Source organism: Choloepus didactylus, chromosome 4 (genome assembly GCF_015220235.1).
Source record: "Choloepus didactylus isolate mChoDid1 chromosome 4, mChoDid1.pri, whole genome shotgun sequence".
NCBI lineage: Eukaryota > Metazoa > Chordata > Mammalia > Pilosa > Megalonychidae > Choloepus > Choloepus didactylus.
This window is the reverse complement of record NC_051310.1, coordinates 54,780,240-54,797,411: the sequence shown is the minus strand read 5'-3', so window position 1 is coordinate 54,797,411 and position 17,172 is coordinate 54,780,240.

Genomic DNA, 17,172 nt, shown 5'->3' with positions numbered 1-17,172 from the left:
AATAATATTTAGTCAGATTTATTTTTTATATAATCAGTTTAAGTATTTCTAAGGGTAGGGGAAGATTCTGTGGACTAGCAGATGAATTGGAAATTGCACTGAAAACTGTGGGCTTTATGAATATGGACCAATGAGAAGGATTCAGCTCTCATTTTGTACTTTATTATTATTTAACTTAGAGGAATTCTGTGGAGAATATGAATCTTTGTAGAAGAAGTTGGTTAATTGATGAGGCAATGATTAAAGAAATGAAGATGTATGCTGGGTTCGTTTCTCTTTTTATCACTAGCCACTTCCAAGCTGTGTGTCTTAGATCACTTAACCATTCTGTGCCTCAGTTTCCCATCTGTAATCACCTCATGAGGCATGAATGATTTGATTCCACTTACAGCTTTTAAAATAATACCCGGTATATAGTAAACTTGCAGTAAACATTAGCCAGTATGACCTCTTCCTGAGGAAGTGTTGCTGCACGGTCCTTTTTAGCCATTGGTTAGGATGAGTTAAAATAGACATATTCCTGCCTAAAGGAGTTAACCCCTAAATATGGAAAAGACAAACTGGGAAAGGGTAAATTAACAGGGCCTACTTAACTAGGAAAACAAAGATGCTTAAAGACTATCATTTAAAAAGCCTTCAAGTACTGAAAGGATTTTTTCTGAAATGGTGAAAAATAATTTCAATTTCATTAAAAGAGACAAGAACTTAATCTTACCCACCAAGCTAGATATAAGATATAATTTATTAACCACAAATGTTGGAAAAATTAAAAAGCTCTCAACCACCAAAATTTTGATTACTCCCCAAACTATCCTAGAGGCTTTATAACAGCCCCTCCCCAGTTGAAGAGGGCTTATGAATGTGTGTGTAAAGATGATAAAATATCATGTTATTTGTAATAGAATTCGTGACTATGAACCGAGAATATAAATTTATAAATCTCTTAAGATGGGGCAGAGAAGGGATTTTCTAAAACTTTGTGAAGCTGAAGAGACTGCACACAGAAAAATTTAAGACTGAGGGCTCAGAGAGAAGGCAGCGAGGCCCTGGAGGAGCTGGAGAGGAGCAGGAACCTACAGCTGTGTGCTGTTTCCACCTGTGAGGGATCAAAGCCCCAACTTGGAGCAGCTCAACAGCTGTGGACTCCTGTGGAGTTCCCAAGGAATATCCTTGCATAAGCTCCATGTGCCCAAACTTTCCTTGCCTCGTGTAGGGAACAACTTCCTCAAGGACACCCAGTGAACCAAGCACCTATTAGCGGCTCTCCTACTCCCCTCGTCAGCCTTCAGATCCAAAGGGAGGAAAAAAGGGGGAGGCAAAAGCTACAAAGCTGCTTTTCATAGCTAGAAACTTCAGCTTTTGTTCTTGGTTCACTCCTTACTGGCCTTAGGGGTTACATTAAGGAATCCTGTTTCGTGGATTTATATTTTAAGGAAACTCAATACACACTCATGAAAAATGTAGATTTTCCTGTCCACAAGAGAAAGTTTTAGATTTGGAGGCAAGATCCAGGGCTCTGAGTAAGCATTTGTTACCAGAGAGAGGGTTAGAGGATCACTACAAAATTTTATAGCCTGATTTACACTGCAATGTCTAATTGGAGCCAGCAAGACATGAAGTGCTTTTATTCCAGTGCAGAAATATTACTTATCTTTTCCCATAGGATTGTGATTTGATACCTCTTGCCTTAACTTTTGGTGTGGCTCCAGGGCTTTGGTAAGATGTCTGCCAAAGATGGAGATAAGGACCAAGTCCCCAGGTGAAAACAGGCAGATCTATTTTCTGCCAGTAGCTCACTATCTACTGTGTGAATCAACTAAAAAATTGTGACTGTAGTAGTGCTGTGCTCTAAGCAGTTACAGACACATAGAAGGTAAAGCAAATGTGGGATGGCTATGTGTATTCATGAGCAATAAGTTTTTGTTTTTGTTGGTTTTTTTTAAATTTTATTTTGAAATAAATTCAAAGTTACAGGAACAGTTGCAAAAACAGTACAAACCCCATACACAGCATACCCTGACCCCCCTCCCCTGATACACCAATCCATCAACTCTAACATGCTGTCACACCACCATTTCTTTCCCTCCCTCCCTCCCTCCCTATCATCCATCATCTACTGCTCTGTCTTCTGAACATATGAGAGCAAGCTGCACACATCCTTGAACAAACACTATATTTCACGTATACAATTCCCATGAACAATAACATTCTTTTATGCAATCCCGTTAAGCACAGCTAAGAAGTTCAAAAAATTCAACATTGATACAAAGCTTACGTTCTATATTTCCTTTTTTTTTTCCTTATGTCCCAACTGTGTCCGTTTGAACCTCCTCTCCTCCATCCTCAGATCCCATCCAGGATCATCCTTGGCATTTAAATGTCATCTATTTAGACTTTTTTTTTTTTTTTTTCAATTGTGGAAACATATACAGCCTAAATCTTCCCATTCCACCCCCTCTCTAGCATTCCATTAGTGGGATTAATCACATTTAGAATGTTGTAATGCTATCACATTCCCACCATCCATTACTAGAAATTTCCCTTCACCTCAAACAGCAACCCTACACTCATTTCTTAACTCCCCATTGCCCCTTCCCCCACTTCTCATAACCCGTACTCTACTTTTCATCTCTATGGTCATATTCTCTGATAATTTCTTTGTGTTTACTGTGGGGCTTAAATTTAACCTCTTAAATCCATAACAATCTTGATTTTCTTTGATACCAGCTTAACTTCAATAGGACCCATAAACTATGTTCCCATACTCCTCCATTCCCCCGACTCCATTGAGTCCAAAACCACTGATTTGTCATTAGAGTTTATGTATTTTATATCCTGTAGGAAGTAAATAGTGGAGTTACAAATCAAAAATTATTGACTTCTATTTGTATTCCATTGTGGTCAGAGAATGTGCTTTGAATATATTCAATTTTTTTTTTTTAATTTATTGAGGCTTGTTTTATGTCCCAGCATATGGTCTATTCTGGAGAAAGATCTGTGATCACCAGAAAAAATGTGTGTCCTGGTGATGTGAGATGTAAGGTATTATATATGTCTGTTAAAATTCTCTGTATCTCCCTCTCCTTTCTTTGTTTCTCTGTCGGTAAGACTCCCTTTAGTATCTGAAGTAGGGCAGTTCTTTTATTGGGAAAATCTCAGCATTTGTTTGTCTGTGAAAAATTTAAGCTCTCCCTCAAATTTGAAGGAGAGTTTTGCTGGATAAAGTATTCTTGGTTGGAAATTTTTCTCTCTCACAATTTTAAATATGTCATGCCACTGCCTTCTCGCCTCCATGGTGGCCACTGAGTAGTCACTACTTAGTCTTATGTTGTTTCCTTTGTATGTGGTGAATTGCTTTTCTCTTGCTGCTTTCAGAGCTTGCTCCTTCTCTTCAGTATTTGACAGTCTGATCAGTCTTGGAGTGGGTTTATTTGGATTTCTTCTATTTGGAGTTCACTGAGCATTTATGCTTTGTGTATTTATATTGTGTAGAAGGTTTGGGAAGTTTTCCCCAACAATTTCTTTGAATACTCTTTCTAGACCTTTACCCTTCTCTTCCCCTTCTGGGACACCAATGAGTCTTACATTTGGACGTTTTATTTTATCTATCATATCCCTGAGATTTATTTCAATTTTTTCAATTTTTCCCCCATTCTTTCTTTTGTTCTTTCATTTTCTGTTCTGTGGTCTTCTAGGATGCTGAGTTGTTGTTCAACTTCCTCTAATCTTGTATTATGAGTATCCACAGTCTTTTTAATTTGGCCAACAGTTTCTTTAATTTCCATAAGATCTTCTATTTTTTTATTTACTCTTGCAATTTCTTCTTTATGCTCCTCTAGGGTCTTCTTTATGTCCTTTATATCCTGTGCCATGTTCTTCTTCATGTCCTTTATATCCTGTGCCATGCTCTCATTCTTTGACTGTAGTCCTTTGATTAATTGTGCCAAGTACTATGTCTCCTCCGATCATTTGATTTGGGTGTTTGGGATTGGGTTCTCTATATCGTCTGGTTTTAGCAAATGCTTTAAGATTTTCTGTTGTTTTTGGCCTCTTGGCATTTGCTTTGCTTGATAGCTGTGATCTTCCAGGACCTGTGCTGAGGGAAGGCTGTGCTACATCACAAGTGCATGCCTTCCCTCAAGGGAAGCCCCGGACCACCGGGCTGTGCAGGGGCACTCCCAGCCTGATGCAAAAATGGCTGAATGGATGTCTCACCCCCCACCCCTTCTCACAGCTCCACCTTCCCAGCTCCAGGACAACTAGCTGTGGTTGCACCCAAGGCCACTGTCCACGGCCAATATTGTGGTGTGTGCAAGGTGCTGTGGGATATGCTCCCCGCCAGACTGGGTTTCCTGGTGCAGCTCTGGGCTGTGGGTATGGCCCCAGGCAGGAGTGTTGCCAGCATGCCGGGAAGCCAGCTGCAAGGGGTGCGGTTTCTTTCTCCTTTTGGCTCTTCCCTCTGTCCCTCTGGCCCCGGGACCATCAGCAGCAGGTGTGGGGAGGGCTATCCTCCATGCCAGACACTGAGGCATTGGCTATAGCCCGCTCCTGCAGTGCTTCACTGCGCGGTTCTCACTGCCGTATCTTCAGCCGCTCCTGGGTTTTTTGTTTTTTGTTTTTTTTTTAAAGAACTAGCCCGTCTTAAAATGCCAACCCGCAGTTTCCTCACACCACAGCACGGCTGCGGGACTTTCAGCCAGCTTACTCACTCATTTCAGAATGCAGACTCCCAGTTTCACCAAGTGCATGGCCTCTGTGGATTTAGCAAACCTTGTCCGGCTGGTGCATCACTGGAAATGGTATTCTGGGTCACTTTCTGGTTTTTATCTAGTATTTTTCATGGAGGTGTTTTTTTTCCCTGTCTCACCTAGCCGCCATCTTAGGTTCTCACTTGAGCAATAAGTTTTTAAAACTTAGCCTAATATCGGACTATTACATTCTTCTTTTAATGGGCAATGAGTATTATATTTGGATGTTTTATTTTAAGCAGCTGACCAATGCCAAGGTGATATTCCTTGGTGTCAGTTCGGTTAAATGGCTTTTTGATCCTTCAGCATATGGTTTCTTGGAAAGGTCTGATAGGATTTAAAACAACACATGAGCCCGATGTGCTCAAATGATCAATTCCTGAGACACTGGGTGTGAGGACCCAGGGCCTGGGCTCCCCCTCCCTAATGGGGAATGAGGCCCCACAGCACGTAGCAGCCTGTGTGACTGACAGAAGTTAAAGGTCATCAGACCTCCTCAGGGAAGAAAGTATGTACAGATGGTATTGTAAACCACTTATCTTGTAAAGCATAGAAACCCCCCTCCCCTGATCACTGTTGATAACAAACCTCCAGACCCCTGTGTCATGCAACTCTGCTGAAACTCTTTTCTCATACCCTATGGAATGTCTTTGTCCTAAACCCTTAAAAACTGCCCCTTGCACTCCCCACCCTTGTGGAGCACTAATTCCATTTTTCTCAGATGGCCATAACCTGTTTGTAAGTCCTAATAAACCCATGTCTGAACCTGTGCCTGGCATGCTCTTTGGTTTTAGGGCAGCACCAACCCAAGCCCTTCAAGACCTGTGTTGTAACACTGAAGTTTCAAAGAAAGAAAGAGTTTATTGCTAAGCGCAAAGCAGGAGATCACATGACCTATTGACCTAAAAATCTGACTCTCCGAATTGCAGTAACTCTGATAGTTTTACAGCATCAAAAGATGGGCAGGTTTTGGGATAATGGGCACAATGGCTCTAGGTTATGTAATGAAAGGTGATCTAATTATTGACCATGTGCAGATTGATTACAATCTTAGTCACAGAACATATGGAAGAAAATGGTGACTTTATTATGATGATGAGTGTGTTTTTAGTATTATAATTAGATATAGGTCACTTATAGGTTAAGATTGAAGCTACTGTGCATGTCAAGTGGGACCATTTTGATTAGATCCAGCTTCATCTAGCAAGATAGTTCAGGAATTGGGATGAATTAGTTCTGGGTGGACTCAAGTTCCTTCATGACTAAACATTAGGGGCTGTCTTTTGGGATAATAAGACTCTAAAGTTGAAAAACAGTATTAAGGGTTACAAATGGGGGCCAGTCAGAAGATTTTTACAATCACAAGATAAAGGTTATATAGTTATACAGTCATTATCAAAGATCAGGGCAGCTGGGCCACAGTGCACCAACCTCAGGCCTTTCCCCTTGGTCATTTTACAATATATGAGGAAGTAAGAAAAGCCTCTATCTAATGATTCAGTAATCATAATTTTTTGTTAATTCTTAACTCTTGGTTACACATGCATACAAATATTACTTATGGTTGGATTTAATTTCACACATGGATTAATTACTATGTACTAACCATTCAGTTAATGGGATTTAAAGCCTAAATGTTTAGAGGATTCTTCAACTATTCTTCTAATAAAGTTACGGCCACTTCTGCAATTGATCTGTAATGGATAAGCAATCACTGGAGACTTTACAGCAATGTGAATTATGTGTTTGGATGTCAACTAAGCATAGTTGATGTATGACCTAAACCTTAATTTTCTTCTCAGTGATTATTTCCCTCTATATTTATCCATATATTGGGTTTGAGGGTGACAGTGCTCATTGATCTGGATGTTCCAAGGCAAAATAAATGGAAGAAATGTGAGTGAAATCTTCTTGAGCAAACTGTTAAAGAAATCAGTTGTCTCAAATTTATATCTTTATCCTTTAAACATAAGCTGCAAATGCATCATTGAGTTAAATGCTAAAACAAAATCATCACAGACCTACAGTACTCTGAAGACAGCCAGTGCATGATTTTCTTCAAATGCATTGGTAATGGAATCAAATTCTGTTAAAAGATTTTTGTGTGTTTTATCTCTCACTAAGAGGACATCAACTTTTGGTTACAATAATCCTTTTAAAGACATCTTTAGAGTGGTGTCATCAACATGGCTATGTAAACAGCTACTGAAAACTTCTCTCTCCAGAGATTCAATGAAAAAAAAAGGACTATTCTGAATGGTTTGAAACTCAGATATAGACTGCAGAAAGACCCTGCAAATGCCTTATTGAAGAAAGAATAGAAATATCAGGTAGAAATCTTCTGTCCCAGAGCAGTCAGTCCTCTCCCTTCCCCCTAACCTGATATCTGAGGCACAGAATCAGCAGACAGGACCCCTCCTGCCAGGGACACAGATTTTAAAATCTCTCACAGAAGTGAAAAATACCCTCACTGTTTGAAGACCCGGGGGACAGGGGAGGACATTTCAAAACCCAGATCAGTGAGGGACAAAGAGACTGAGAAAATGTGGACAGAGACTGTTTCCTGGCCCTGGGTCCAAAAGCCTTACCCCAACCCTTGAGGGAAGCAGCAGGCAGTCACTGTTTCCTTGCCTTGGAGATGGCTGGAGTGCTGGATCAGGTGAGAGAGTACCTTGCCACAGGTGGAGCTCCACATCGAGCCAGATTTTGGCTGGCAAAGTGAAGGCTTAGGAATCCCACAGTTTCAGCATTGCCAGATCAGACAGAACCTGTGCTAGGAGGCAAAGAAGCCTCTGAGGATGATTAAGTTATTAAACAGCACCATCTGCTGGACAGTCTGGAAAGTGCTAAGGACATAAAATACTGTTTTAAAAGATGCTTTAGACCCTTTCTTAGGGGCACAGGAGCTGATCTACATGCCCTTTATGGAAGCCCAGCCCTGTTTTGGCTGAGAAATAGGGAAGACATAACTGTCAAAGCAGGGCTTCAAAACTAACCCAAGTCTTGCTAGACAGTGGAAAATGAAGCACCACTGGAAGCAAGCAGATTTGTATTACACACACAGTGAACATGCTGGGGTGCCCATTGCTTACCTCCCATCCCTGTGGCAGGCCACAGTGTGTGCCTGATTTTGGAGGGAAGACTGGGGCCAGAGCCAATCTGACAACTGGCCAGGGAGAGAAACAAAGAAAAGATAGATATCAAAGACCACCAACAAAAAAACCTTTGGCAAAAGAGAGAAAACAACCTCCAGAATAAACTAATCAAGAAATCAAATGCCTACACAGCAAAAATTCATGAGCCACATCAAGAAATGGGAAGATATGGCCCAGTCAAAGGAAGAAACTAACTCCTCAACTGAGATTCAGGAGTTGAAACAACTAATTGTAGAGGTTCAAACAAATCTTTTAAGTCAAATCAATGAGTTAAGAGAATGTGACAAAAGAGATGAAGGATAGAAAGAAGACACTGGGTGATCATAAGGAAGAATTTGTAAGCTTGGAAAAACAAATGGCAGAACATATGGGAATGAAAGGCAGTATAGAACAGATGAAAAGCACAATGGAAACATACAACAGTAGACTTGGAGAGGCAGAAGAAAGGATCAGTGAGCTGGAGGACAGGTCATCTGAAATCCTGCACACAATGGAACAGATGGGAAAAAATGGAAAAATATGAGCAGGAGCTCAGGGAACTGAATGACAACATGAGGCACATAAATATATATGTTATAGGTGTCCCAGAAGGAGAAGAGAAGGGAAAGGGGGCAGAAAGAATAACAGAGGAAATAATCAATGAAAATTTCCCAAATCTTATGAAAGGCATAAAATTACAAGTCCAAGAACTGCAATGTACCCCCAAACAGACTTGATCCAAATAGACATACTCCAAGACACTTAATAATCAGATTGTCAGATGTCAAAGACAAAGAGAGAATCCTGAAAGCAGCAAGACAAAAGGAATCCATCACATATAAGGGAAGTTTGATAACACTAAGTGCAGATTTCTCAGCATAAACCACAGAGGCAAGAAGGCAGTAGTATGATATATTCAAGATACTGGAAGAGAAAAATTGCCAACCAAGAATCCTCTGAATGGCAAAACTGTCTTTCAAAAATGAGGGAGAAGATGGCAGCATAGAGAGGAGTGGAAGCTAAGTAGTCCCCCTGGAACAACTACAAAAAACCAGAAACAACTAGTAAATAATCCAGAATAACTGCAGGGGGACAAACAAGACCATCCACTCATCATACACCAACCTGAATTGAGAGGAATGCCCGAGAACACAGCATAAAATCTGTAAGTAAAACCTGCGAAACCAAGTCGTGAGACCCCCTCCCCCATAGCCCAAGCTGCAAAGCCTCATGGTGCCAGAGAGAAGCTCTCTCCCAGCAAGTGAATACAGCCCAGCTGAGCTCCAACTGGAGTTTTAAGTAGCGAGTGTAAACTGCTCACTACAGGTACGCATCCCCAAAAAACAGACAGAAGATTTGGGTGACGACTGACCTGGGAGAGCCGGAGGGTCGCCTTGGACTGGGTCTGAAGGGGACTATCTGTTTCTTTTTTAGCTCAGTGGAGAAAGCCCCAGTCATTTTCAGTTTCCAGGGCTGTTACTCGGGGAAGGGTGGAGACAGCACAAGCAGAGAGCGAGACCACTGAAATGCTAATGACCTACACCTGAGGGGTCTGTCTTCTCTAGGAGGAAAGGGGTGGGGCCCTTTCCATTCAGAACCAGACCCCAGAGCCTGGGGGAACACGGCCACACCTCCTCACACCAGTCAAGAATTATAGGCTAACAGGCGTCACCTGCTGGGCAGAAAAGCACAGTGACCCAAGGCATCAAAGGGTGCAGCAATTTTCTAAGACACACCCTCAGGGAAACCAGATACCGAATATTTTTTCCCTCTGGGACCTGAGCCTGTTCTGGTCTGGGAAAACCTGATTTGGATAACCAAGGAAACCATGCCTAGACAACAGAAAATTACAACCTATGCTAAGAAAAACAAAGTTATGGCCCAGTCAAAGGAACAAACGTATACTTCAACTGAGATACAGGAATTTAAACAACTAATGCTAAATCAATTCAAAAAGTTTAGAGAAGATATTGCAAAAGAGATAGAGGCTGTAAAGGAAGCACTGGGCATGTATACGGCAGAAATCAAAAGTTCAAAAAAACAACCAGTAGAATCTATGGAAATGAAAGGCACAACACAAGAGATGAAAGACACAATGGAAACATACAATAGCAGATCTCAAGAGGCAGAAGAAAACACTCAGGAACTGGAGAACAAAACACCTGAAAGCCTACATGCAAAGAAGCAGATGGAGAAAAGAATGAAAAAATATGAGCAACGTCTCCGGGAACTCAAGGATGAAACAAAGTACAATAATGTACGTATCACTGGTGTCCCAGAAGGAGAAGAGAAGGGGAAGGGGGCAGAAGCAATAATAGAGGAAATAATTAATGAAAATTTCCCATCTCTTATGAAAGACATAAAATTACAGATCCAAGAAGCACAGCGTACTCCAAAAAAACAGAAGAGATATGAATAGGCCTATGCCAAGACACTTAATAATCAGATTATCAAATGTCAAAGACAAAGAGAGAATCCTGAAAGCAGCAAGAGAAAAGCAATCCATTACATACAAAGGAAGCTTAATAAGACTATGTGGGGAACTCTCAGCAGAAACCATGGAGGCAAGAAGGAAGTGGTGTGATATATTTAAGGTACTGGAAGAGAAAAACCGCCAACCAAGAATCCTGTATCCAGCAAAGCTGTCCTTCAAATATGAGGGAGAGCTCAAAATATTTTCTGACAAACAGACAATGAGATACTTTGTGAACAAGACACTTGTCCTACAGGAAATACTAAAGGGAGCACTACAGGGTGATGGAAGACAGGAGTGCGTGGTTTGGAACACAATTTTGGGAGATGATAGCACAACAATGTAAGTACACTGAACAAAGGTAACTACGAATACGGTTGAGAGAGGAAGGTGGGGAGCATGTGAGACACCACAAGAAAGGAGGAAAGATAACGACTGGGACTGTGTAACTTGGTGAAATCTAGAGTATTCAACAATTGTGATAAAATGTACAAATATGTTCTTTTAAGAGGGAGAACAAGCAAATGTCAACCTTGCAAGGTGTTAAAAATGGGGAGGCATTGGGGGAGGGATGCAATCAGCATAAACTAGAGACTGTAACTAATAGAATCATTGTATTATGCTTCCTTTAATGTAACAAAGGTGATATACCAAGGTGAATGCAGATAAGACGGGGGGATAGGGGAGGCATGTTAGACACTTGACATTGGTGGTATTGCCTGATTCTTTATTCTACTTTGATTTAAGGTTATTTTTCCTTTTGTTGCTTCCTAGCTGTCATTTTTTTTTTCCTCTTTCTTTTGCCTCTCTACCTTCTTTGACTCTCCCTCCTGCCTTGTGGAAGAAATGTAGATGCTCTTATATAGATAGTGGTGAAGGTGGTGAACACATAAATGTATGACCATGCAGAAAACCATCGATTATTTACTTGGGATGGAATGTATGGTGAGTGAACAAAACCATATTTAAAAAAAATGGGTTGATGACAAAACCTCGAGGGCAATATACTGAGTGAAATAAGCCAGACACATTAGGACAATTATTGCAGGGTCTCACTGATAGGAACTAATTATAAAATGTAAACTCATAGACATGAAATATAAGGTACCAAGATATAGGACGAGGCTTAAGAATGGGGAGTGGTTGCTTAGTATGAGCAGAATGTTCAATTAGGATGAACTTAAATGTTTGGAAATGAACAGGGGTGTTGGTAGCAAGATGTGAGAATAACTAACAGCACCAAATGGTGTGTGAATGAGGTGGAAAGGGGAAACTCAGAGTCATATATGTCACCAGAAGGAAAGTTGGAGGTCAAAAGATGAGAATGTATAAAACTGAATCCTATGGTGGGCAATGTCCATGATCAACTGTACAAATACTAGAAATCACTTCCATGAACCAGAACAAATGTATGACAATACAATTAGAAGTTAATAATAGAGGGGCATATAGGGAAGAACTATATACCTATTACAAACTATATACTACAGTTAGTAGTATTTCAACATTTTTTCATGAACAGTAACAAATATACTATATCAATACTACAAGTCAACAATTGAGGGGGGTTGGTTAGGGATAGGGGAGGATTAGAGTTTCCTTTTCTTTTTTTCTTTTTTCATCTTTCACTTTATTTCTTGTCTGGAGTAATGAAAAGTTTCTAAAAATTGAACAAAAATTAAGTGTGATGGACACACAGCTGTATGAGGGTACCCAGGGGCAAGTGATTGTTCACTTTGGATCTTTGGATAATTGTATGGTATCTGAACAATCTCAATAAAAATGAAAAAAAAATGAGAGAGAGTTTTAAATGTCTACAAATAGAAACTGAGATAGTTCATGAACAGGAGACCTCCTCTACAAGAAATGCTAAAGGTAGTGCTATAGACAGATAGGAAAAGACAGGAGAGATAGGTTTGGAGAAGAGGGAAGAAATGAAGATATCAGGAGATAGAAAGAGGGTAGAGATCAGGCATTTGATGTTGAAAGAGTATAGGATGTTCTAGAGGATTGATTGTATAGATCCAGAAATGGATGTCACAATACTATGTGATGGTAGCACAATATTATAATTACACTGTAAAAAGATGACTGTGAATACGGTTGAAAGAGGAAGGTTAGGGGTATGTATGACACCAGAAGGAAAGATAGAAGTTATAGACTGGGACTATATAATTTAGTGAATCCTAAAGTGGTCAATAGTGTGATTAGATGTACAAATATAAAAATGTTTCTACATGATGGAGTAGCAAGAAGGAATGAAGTTGTGAGGTATGCAACTAGGTGAATGGACTGTGAGGACAGTAGGTTGATAGAAATAATCCAGAAATGAAAAGACAACCATCATAATGCCTCACTAATATGGACTAATAATAATGTGCAAACTCTGAGAATTGAATCTGGGAGCATGGGTTATCAGGGGAAGTCTTATGTAAAGGTTCCTAGATTGTAAGCTCTCACAGCAGTCACATTTATTCATGAGTTTTAACAGTTATTTCTAAGTTCAGAGATGCTGAGCTGTTTGTGTGTGAGGTGGTTGGTCCCTGGAACTTTGGGTGTCTGTGTGGCACCTGGGACTCAGAGCCAGAATTTGGAAGCTGTGAGTGTCAGCATTGCCCCATGAATCAACTGTTAAAGAGACTAAAAAGATTATACTTTGATTGGAGAAATGAATGAAATGGACTTGGTTGAGATCGAGGTAGGCCAGACTAAAGGGTAGAGGATGATATTAACTGTGTTTTAAAACCTTGGCTTCTGTGTGGGACCAAAGGAAGAGATGTTTATTTGGTGAAAAATCTATATTTTCTGTAGCACACTATATAATTTGACTTGTATGGTCAGTTTACTCAAATACCATAATTACATGGAACTTTGACTAAGGGGTGGGATCTTGTTGGTTTGTACAGGTTAGCATGAAGGCCCAATACATCCCAGAGTAATTTGGTCAGAGAATAAGAAGTACTTGCAAAGCCCCCTTGAGGCTGGGGGAAAATGTGGAAATATTAAACTTCCCCAACTGTGGAATTCCTGATATTCTCACAAGCATTGGGGACTACTAGCTTAATAGGCTGGGACTTGATCTTGGGGCCTGCCCTTATGAAGCTTGTTACTGCAAAAGAGAGGCTAAACCTACTCATAATTGTACCTAAGATTCACCCCCAGAGAACCTCTTTTGTTGCTCAGATGTGGTCTGTCTCTCTAAGCCAACTCAGCAGGTACACTCACTGCCCTCCCCGCTACATAAGACATGACTCCCTGGGTAAAAATCTCCCCAGCAATGGGGGATTGGACCCTGGAGATGAGCCTGGACCCTACATTATGTGTTTGAGAAGCCTTTTGGATTAAAAGGGGGAAGAAAAATGAAAGAAAATAAAGTTTCAGTCACTGAGAGATTTCAAATAGACTCAAGAGGTCATTCTGGAGGTAACTCTTATGTGTTATATAGATATCCCTTTTTAGTTTTTTTGTTTATTAGAATAGTTAGAAGGAAATATCTGAAACTGTAAAACTGCAATCCAGTATCCCTGATTCTTGAAGACAAGCATATAACTATATAGCTTATATAGTGTGACTGTGTGATTGTGAAAACTTTGTGGCTCACACTCCCTTTACCCAGTGCATGGACAAATGAGTAGAAAAACAGGGACAAAAAGTAAATGAATCATACAAGGGAGAAGGGGTATGGGATGTTTTGGGTATTCTTTTACTTTTATTTTATTCTTATCTTAAAAATTGATTGTCATGATGAATACACAATTATATATTGATACTGTGAACAATTGTTTTACACTTTGAATGATTGCATGGTATTTGAATATATTTCAAAAACAAATAAATTTAAAAAGGCATGTCTAGAAAATCTTTTTATTTTATTTTCTTTTTTTATTAAATAAGATCCTTTTTGCTGTTAGTTTATAGATCCTTGTTTCAAGAATTTATAATGAAATTTAGTCTTTAATGCATGGTCTATGTCTGGTATAAATAGTCACTCAGCTTATAGACCTAAATCAAATTTCCAACAGCCTTCTTTGCAGAAATGGAAAGCCAATCATCAAATTTATATAAAAGTGTAAGGGGCCCTAAATAGCCAAAAACATCTTTAAAAAGAAGAACAAAGTTGGAGGACACAAACCTCCTGGTTTTGAAACATTACAAAGCTACAATAATCAAAATGGTATACCGGTACAAGGACAGACACATTGACCAATGGATTAAAATAGAAAGTTTAGAAATACATCTTCATATCTATGGCCGGTTGATTTTTTTTTTTATAGTCTCTAGTGTGCTTGATTGCATTTTCCCCCCAGTACCTCCCTATTTTTAACACCTTGCAAGGCTGACATTCATTTGTTTTCCCTCATGAAAAGACATATTTGTACATTTTATCACAGTTGTTGAACACTCTAGGTTTCGCTGAGTTATACAGCCCCAGTATTTATCTTTCCTCTTTTCTTCTGGTGTCCCATATGCTCCTAATCTTCCTCTTTCAACCATATTCATAGTTATCTTTGTTCAGTGTACTTACATTGCTGTGCTATCGTCACCCAAAATTGTGTTCAAAACCTCTCACTTCTGTCTTTTCCTGTCTGTCTGCAGTGATCCCTTTAGTATTTCCTGTAGGGCAGGTGTCTTGTTCACAAACTCTCTCATTGTCTGTTTGTCAGAGAATATTTTGAACTCTCCCTCATATTTGAAGGACAGTTTTGCTGGATATAGGATTCTTGGTTGGTGGTTTTTCTCTTTCAGTACCTTAAATATATCACACCACTTCCTTCTTGCCTTCAAGGTTTCTGCTGAGAAATCCACACATAGTCTTATTAAGCTTCCTTTGTATGTGATGGATCACTTTTCTCTTGCTGCTTTCAGTATTCTCTCTTTGTCTTTAATGTTTGTTAATATGATTATTCAGTGTCTTAGCATAGGCCTATTCAGATCTATTCTGTTTGGAGTACACTGCACTTCTTGGATCTGCAATTCTATGTCTTTTATAAGAGATAGGAAATTTTCATTGATTATTCCCTCTATTATTGCTTCTGACCCTTTTCCCTTCTCTTCTCCTTCTGGGACACCAATGACATGTATATTCCTGCATTTTGTTTTGTCCTTAAGTTCCTGGAGACATTGCTAATATTTTTTCCATTCTTTTCTCTATCTGTTCTTTCATGTGTAGGCTTTCAGGTGCTGTGTTCTCCCATTCCTGAGTGTTTTCTTCTGCCTCTTGAGATCTGCTGTTGTATGTTTCCATTGTGTCTTTCATCTCTTGTGTTGTGCCTTTCATTTCCATAGATTCTGCCAGTTGTTATTTGGAACTTTTGATTTCTGCCTTATGTACGCCCAGTGTTTTCTTTATAGCCTTTATCTCTTTTGCATATCTTCCCTAAACTTTTTAAATTGATTTAGCATTAGTTGTTTAAATTCCTGTATCTCAGTTGAATTGTAAATTTGTTCCTTTGACTGGGCCATAACTTCGTTTTGCTTAGTGTAGGTTGTAGTTTTCTGTTGTCTAGGCATCTGGCTTCCTTGGCCACCCCAATCAGATTTTCCCAGATGAGAACAGGCACAGGTCCCAGAAGGAAGAAATATTCAGTATCCAGTTTCCCTGATGGTGCATCTTAGAGCATTGACACACCCTGTGCTTTTCTGCCAAGCAGGTGACACCTGTCAGCCTGTCACTCCAGACTGGTGTAAGGAGGTGTGGCCTAAGCCTGTTTTCCCCCAGGCTCTGGGGTCTGGTTCTGAATGGAAGGTGGGTAGTAGAGCTGGGCCCCACCTCTTTCCTCTTAGGGAAGATATGCCTCCTAGAGAGAGGTCATTTGCATACAAATAGATTCTTCATTTCTCTTACTCTGCTATCTCCACCCTTGTCTGGGTCAGAGTGTTGTGAGTTTAAAATGACTGAGGTTTTCTCTACTGCAGAGCACTACAAACTGAAAATGGCTGAGGCTTTCTCCACTGAGCTGCCCAGGTTGAGAGAGAGAGAAAGGGACAGAAAACCCCCTTTCAGGGTCAGTCTACACCTCCCAGATTCATCCATCAGCCAGAGATAGCACCCGATCCTTTGGGCTCCCCATCCTGAGACAGATACGTACCCTGTCTCTCCAAGGTCAGTTGTCACCAAAAGCCTCTGTCTGCTTGTTGTGGATTCATAGTTTGTATTGAGCAGTCAACATCTGTTAATTAAAACCCCAGTTGGAGCTGGGTTGAGGTATATTTACTTGTTCAGAGAGTGCTGCTCTCTATCAAAGTGAAGCTTTGCAATTCAGGCTGTCATGAGGGAGGGGGCTCTTGGCTCAGGTCCACAGTTTTTATTTACAGATTTTATGCTGCGATCTCGGGCATTTCTCCCAATCCAGATTGTTGCACGATGTGTGGACAGTCACAGTAGCCTCCCAGCAGTTATTCCAGATCTTCTACAAGTTGTTCCAGGTTTTTTATTAGTTGCTCTGGGGGAACTAACTAACTTCCACTCCTCTCTATACTGCCATCTTCTCCCTCCTATGGCCAATTGATTTTTGACAAGGGTGCCAAGTCCACTCAATGGAGAAAGAACAGTCTGTTCAACAAATGATACTATGAAAAGTGGATACCCATATGCAGAAGAATGAAGGTGTAACACTACCTAATACCATACCAAAATTAACTGAAAATGGATCAAAGACTAAATATAAGAACCAGAACTGTAAATGTTCTAGAAGAAAACATAGGGAAACATCTTCAGAACCTTGTGTTAGACAATGGCTTTTAGACTTTACACCAAAAGCATGTGCAAATAAAGAAAAAATAGATAAATGAGACTCATCAAAATTTTAAAAAACTT